Genomic DNA, 7,278 nt, shown 5'->3' with positions numbered 1-7,278 from the left:
CCTACATAATACATCTAGCAATTTAAAATGTTTCACAGAAGAATAGCTCTGCTTTTAGAAGACATTGAATGCATCACAGGTTTTTTTCCAGTGGTTTCCGTTATGAATTTGTGTTATTATTTTTGTATAATTTTGTGTATTATCTGGAAGAGGAATGTCAGCGTTGATCTGGGGCAATTTTCCAACAATCTTAACATGCAGATCCCAAAAGGTGGCAGCATCACAATTGATAAATGGTTGCTGTTTGAGTCCTACAGGGTTTCTCCATTCTCATGCATTTCCAACAAGTGTGGTGTTTGTTAGATGTTTAGTAATCAACAGGATGGTAAATTTTCTCATGTTGCAAACTGCAGCTTGGTGAAACAGATCTGCTTTGGCAGGATGCTTTGGAATCAATTCATACAATCTCTCGCCCTGGGTAGTTCACGGTTTATTCTTAACTGAAAGCAAAACGTTAGAGTCAAGGTTAACCTGCAGAATAGCCCTGAAAAAAGTGCGGATTGATTGTTTGCTACTGGGGCTGGGGTGGATGGAGTTTTGTTTGTGTCCATGCCAAGGAGACTACTGTCTCATAATCCGTCCATGCTCAAGAGAACCCTGAACAACCTGTGAAGTGAACAACAACTTGTACACAAAGTTAATTTCATTGACAATGACAGAATTTGTTGGCCAACAAACTTTTTTCACATGACTAAGACAAGACAATGATGACACAGCAGTAATGTCATTCATCACTAACTGTGTCTATAACTAAATGTAATAGTAGTGACAAGAGGTGAGAAGAAAATTAAGTTTAAAAACAAAAATTAAAATCTCTTTAATTTTGTTGCAAAGTGCCAGAAAGTGCAGCAGTGCCCATATTTACCAGCCATTCAAACAGGATGAACTGTGGCGCTCAGCTCAAGGTACAAGGTATTTGTCCTCGATCCCGCTACATTGTTTGAGTTGAAGGATGAATTGATTAAAATCACCAGCTACTATAAGAATTTGATCCACTTGCTAGGGCTTGTTGATGCTGGTGGCATCATGCAGTTCCTGCAGTGCATTTTTTTGAATTTGCATTAGTGTCTTTTGTCTTTTATGGCTCCCAACAAGGTCCGCCCGTCCAGGGCAAATAGCTTGATTGAGATGTTACGGGTTAACTATGTCTCTGTGAAGATGTGCACAGAAAAGTCTCTGATTTCCCGTTGCTGAGTGAGCCTCAACTGCATCTCACTTTATTTTCCTGTGACCAGACATTAGCCAGAAAAAGGCTTTTTAGAGGAACAGTTCTTGGTTCAAGTTGGTCAGCCTCACCCTGATGCTGATTCTCCTCCCTCTCTTTGTCCAGCGCTTTCAGTTTTGTTTCTCCTCTCTGGTCTGACTGGCCGCTTGGTGTATGCTTTTGGAGGGGATCCTCTCGTGGTCTTCTGCGTTCCAAACCCCAGACAACTTTTAAATGCTAAATAAAATGCTTCTCTGTTGTAGAAAAGTCATGCTTTAGCAGAAGAGGCCATGGAGTTGAAAAAAATAGAAAAAATATAGCAAATATGTCACAAGGTTTCGAGGAACTACTGGCTGCTGCATCTACATGCACCTCCATCGTCATAATCCGTCCATATCCAGCTCACAATCTGCAGCAACAGTTTCAGCGTCTGGTCTATATTTTTCCTCAGGACTACGTCAGCAGCATACAATGAGCACAAACAACCCGCTCTCATTGTCACGTTGTCAAACAAAGATGCTTTGTCACACCCCTCGGTGGGTGATAGTGACCAATAGGGCACCCATTATTGTATCTGTGACACACATCTGAAACACAGCAGTTTTCATTTACTAACTCTAAACTTAAATAGTTTCTGTGGCTAAGATAAAACCAAAATGCCCAGACTTTAAGTTAGCTCATACTTTCCTTAAAAAAAGAATAGGATGAAGTAGATTAGATGTGATTTTTTAAAAATAAATTTAAAAAAAGGACAAATGACTCGAGACTAAGACTAAATAAGAAATAGCAGACAAACACTACTTAAAACAGCATAATCATCTAAATTCAAGCATGTTACCCTCAGTTTTCTCCTTATCCAATAACTGTTCCTCTGCATTGATGAAATACTTTTTCATTACAGAACATTTAGCTCTGACTGAGATTAGCTTTTGTGCACAGTCAGCATTGCTGTTTCGTTAAGGTCTGTATCCCACAGTTCAAATTATTTACAATGAAGTTAATCAGTTGTGCTTAGTATTTTGCTGTTAGGAGTGTGGGACTGTCTCAATCTGAAATCTGAAAATATGCCAAGGTGATTGTTAACTGTGAACCTTCTGTGATGCAGAGGATTCACTCTGCGTCTCTTCCCCCTGAGCCATGAATGAGCAGCTACAGAGAGGCGCCAGTGGAATAGCTGTTGATTGAATTCCTTTTGGCTCCATATGTGGCTTTGCGTTTGGCTCTTAACATACTGAAATTGAGTTTGGCTGTCAGTTGTGTATGGTCACAAGGAACACGTTTTCTGTAACTAGAAACAAGCCACAGGCAAAATCCAGTAATATACATTCGCAGCATGCATAAACAGGCTGCTAAAGGGGCTTGGGCATATTAAAAGCAAACTAACCAACCTAGTGAGTCAGTGTGTGTCAGATTAACATTTGCAACACAATTAAGGAAAAAATAAAGAAAGCTGCAAACTGAAGTGAAACTTTTGTTTCACTATTGTATAATGTTCTTTTAAATGTCTACATACAATGTGTATTTAGAAAGCAAGACAGTTTTACCTAACACTGGCTCTGCCCTCTACTGGACTCTATAGTTATAGTCTCCTCCAATCACAAGCTCACATTTGCCCAATGAAATTTGCATAAACATAGCAAGCTAATCAAAGCACGCCTGCAGGAATATGTGCAGACTCTGCAGTATACAAGGCAGCACAAACCGCTATTTGCTATCCTTTTTCTCTTCAGCGATGCCATTTTTTCCCAGTGATGGGCTTTCTCCACGATTGAGTCGCCACATCACCTCATCCATACCTTGATGCAGACCAACAGAAAAGCGGTGTTCAGCAGCCACCAGTCTGCAAGGTCTGCCAGGCACTGCCCGAGTTTAAATGCTAGCAGCAGTAGGATCATTTAAAAAGCTTTGACATGATAACTGTAATGAGAGTGTTGCACAGTATACTGAAAAGAGGGTACTTTTTTTGCTGAAAATGGTTCAATACTAGAATTAACCAACATTTGGTACCTGCTGTTGGTAAAATTTGTCATGATCAGTTAACAAAAAAGATGATTTAACAAAACAAACTCCCAAGTCTGAGAGCCCACACTGAGGGCGAACCTGTTGACATAACACGGCCTGTAGGCAAAAGCTGCTAAAAAACAAACATTAAAAAAAATGCGTTGTGCAAGGGAGGACTTCAAACCTCACCAACACCCCAGTGACAGACACCAAGAGTACAAAACTATTGTGACAACACTAAATGAGAGTCAGTGACATGGAGACACTTGCTCAATTCACCGACACTCTGCCGCTGCCTCTGGTTGTCCCCGCTGACACAGCAATTTTGTTTGTAGCTGATGACAAAAATATCTCATCAGCATCCAGCTGTAGGCAGATCTTGATTGGTCGGCTACGTTTCTGCAAAGTTAAATGGATGTTTTGTGGATTTTCAACCAGGTTTGTATCAAACAATGTGGACAGTATGTGTAGATGAAGTGTGTACACCCCCCCCCCCACACACAAGGAAACACCACTACCTTTCAGGGCTGCTGGTATTATTGGTATTATTAAAGTCGATGCTCAAACTTCAGGCTGTACTGTACAAAGAGTATACAGCTGATTAAGAGACACACCCGCCCCTCTCTCTGTCTCTCAAACTTGGAACAAAATTTTATCAAACGATAAAACTAAGTAGTGTTCATCGAATAGAAATCCAGATTACCTTATCGCACTGACTGTTTCTCTTTAAAAAGTGTTTGAAAAAAACATATTCAATGACCTATTATGCAGTAATGGTGAGTGTTTGTAAACAGGAAGTGGGCACCACATGGCTTATTGTACAGTGAAAATGGGCACTCAAAAATTAGGTCATCAGTATTACCGATAGAGTCCAGTAAAGGGCTCTGCCTGTGGTAGCAGAACTAGGGTTGCAATACTCTATCGTTTATTGCCTTTTTCAGCTTTCAGTAGTTTCTTCCAGCATGCTGTTATCATGAGTTGCCTTTTTTTAACTCTCTGCTTGTTGTGTGCAAAGATTATATGAACCACAGTGGCACCATATCCCCTCTGACTCTGAAGACAGCGTCGCAAAGACATGAGTCACGGCTGGGAATTACATGTGTTAATAGCTCTGTTTGACTTCTTTTATCATTTGGGCAAGTGATTTGTTGTGTTACTTTCCACCAAACATACTTTTTTTAAAAGATACTGAAAAATATTAAAAAATAATAATAATAATAATAATATAGTGTCCAGCTAGTTGCAGGTAAAGTTCAACTGAAAATATTATACATAGCAAATAAATATATATACAAATTATATGTACAAAAAAAGGCAAAATGTTCCCAGACATTGATTTTGTCCTGTATGATTGCAACCATAGAAGCATTTGTAAATGTCACTTGTTATTATTACCAACAGTTTTGAATGTTAAAAGACTTAATGAAAGTATTTACCTAAGAATGTGAAGAAAAACAAGTTGTGCATTTCAATGTCATGTATTTTTGAGCTGTTGTCTAATCATTATATTGACGTTGGTTAAATATTTATATGTGGTACTTGATCTATTTTCATGTTTCTCTGTATAAATGTATGTGTTTTGTACGAATGTACAGTTCAGTGTGTGCCTCTACCTCTGTCAAGTGGTGAATATTTTATTTGTTACTTCTTTAAAGGATCATTTATTTGTTCAACCTGAGCCTCATGTCTTTGTTCTTTCCACCACACAGTCTATTGCGATGACAGTATGTCACTACATTTCGTCCCCTTTGTTTTGCTGGAAGCACTTCTTTCACTGCCTTTATTCAAAAACTGTACTCAGGTTGATATAAACTAATAAATTATCCTTTAAACTAATATTCTAATATTATAATTAGTGGCAAATGAGTATTCTTTTGGTAATTTGAGAGGAATTGTAAGAACTCTTTATTATTGATAAATGACCTCATAGTTCTATATCACATTTCTTATGGTGGGACCTTTGTCCTGGCTCTGCATTGGTCAGTGCTGATGTGTTGTGTGTGGTGTAGCTTTATTGCAACGCTCTTCTTTAAAATATCACGAGTTTTGACAAGTGACATGACATGCTTATGATGAAATGTAGCTGTGACTTATTGCAAGCGCAGTCCATTTTTAATGAGGGAAACATCAGTAATTGAGCAATAGTATTTTACTTTATTTTGGTTTGGCTATTGTAATAATCCGCAACTTTTAAATATCTCAATTTTCTGGGATTTTTCATTCACTGTACAGCACAAACTGCAACTCTGTCATTCTGTTCATTCAAGTCAGAGCAACAACCCAGGTATATTTATTTTCTTGGATTAGATGCTACTTTCAGACCATTAAAATACAGTGCAATGACCACTCATCGCTAAAGGAGTCACAAAAATTGAGATCAACTCAAATGTTGCGGATTATAATATTAAATTGCCTTTTATTCAAGTGTCAATATGTGTTGTTGTCGCTGTCTTGCTATAAAAAAAATGTTAATAAATGAAAATAAATCCATACAAAAATTAAGTATGAACGTTGGATTCGAGGCAGTTCAGTACCAGACTTTAACATTTCATCTATCTCATTTCTGTAGTCAGTCTGTCAGAGAACCATCTGGAGTTTTACACTAAACAACAACAGTTTTCCTGACCTTCCTAATCCACAGTTCATGGCAGCATATAGATAAACAACACTGGTGAGAGCAGTTATTCATGGCCGGAGGCATTATGTTTTTGGGATGTTCACCCATCTCTGTTTCCCATTCGTCTGAACGTGACTTCTCAAGAACGCTTCAAGGGAATTTCTTAAATTTGGCACAAACATTTACTCAGACTCAGCGATGAACTGATTAGATTTTGGTGGTCAAAGGCCAAACTAAGACAGGGTTGCACCATAATTTAAGATTAGTTCTTATAAGAGTTTAGTAAAACTTTTTTTTAAATGAAACCCAGTTTTAAAATTAAGCAGAGCTCTCTTGCACCATTAAAAATTAATATTGGTTTAGTAGAGTCAAGGTTATTTATTTAAATAGAATTTAAACTTCATCATCATAGAAGTGGGTTGACTCTGTCTAAACTTTCTTAGAGGAACTTGATTATTTTGCTCAAAAGACAGCCTTTGTAAAACGCCCTCAACTGTGGGTTTAAAGTTTACCCTGGATCACAGTTTTAATCCAACAGTAATTTAATCTACTTTTAAACTAAACTGTGATTTACAGTGAGGTTTAAATGTAATCTTTTGAAAATTTAAGCTAGTTTAAAAGTTTGCTGCAACAGAATTTAAACTTAAACCATGAATTAATCGGGTTTGAAAGTTAATCCTTGTTGGTGCAATCCAGCCTAAAGCACCACTCATCTGAGCTGGCGAAATGCGGGCTGTCTCAATCACATTTCTTCTTCTGCTACACTGCCTGGATTTATACTCCTTCATCACAAACATTACAACAACATGGCTTTCCAAATAAGTGTTGCTGTGAGCATTGTGGACTTTGTCCTCCAGATGTTCCTTGTCCACAGAGTTGCTTCGACTGGCAGATGTGTGTGTAATCAGGCAACAGTCATCAAACAACCACTTTTGGAATTACTTGATTACTTCCCTCATCAGCTGATGACAATGATGCTCCATGAACAAATCTGTTACCGGTGACATCCACCCCTTTGGGTTTAACTTTTTTTTCTTTCTTGTTATCAGAAGATCATGGTTTAATTACTGGAGCTTGTAAGAAACCACCAGCTGAAGCTGAAGCACATGATGAAAGCTAAGAGACAGAGAGTGGATAGAACAAAAGATCAAAAGATTAATTACAACATGTCACACACTGGAATGCATTTACCACCAACGACTTATAGTAACACAGCATGTTAATGTCTGAGAGCATCACTTTCCTTTTTTTATGGTAACTTGATGTGGAAGAGCGGCAGAAAGGTGTCCTTCAAATGTCAAGTTTTGCAGTCTATCGCTGCACTGAAATGTTAAACTAATATTCCTTAAAAAAAGGAAAAAAATGAAATATTCTGTTTGTTTTGTGAAGGTAAAATACTAAAAGAAAAGGAGGGCATGTTCAGACCTCATCACATTCAGGTTCTACAAGTTAAACT

The sequence above is a fragment of the Plectropomus leopardus genome, chromosome 4 (genome assembly GCF_008729295.1).
Source record: "Plectropomus leopardus isolate mb chromosome 4, YSFRI_Pleo_2.0, whole genome shotgun sequence".
Lineage (NCBI taxonomy): Eukaryota > Metazoa > Chordata > Actinopteri > Perciformes > Serranidae > Plectropomus > Plectropomus leopardus.
This window is presented reverse-complemented; position numbering follows the sequence as displayed.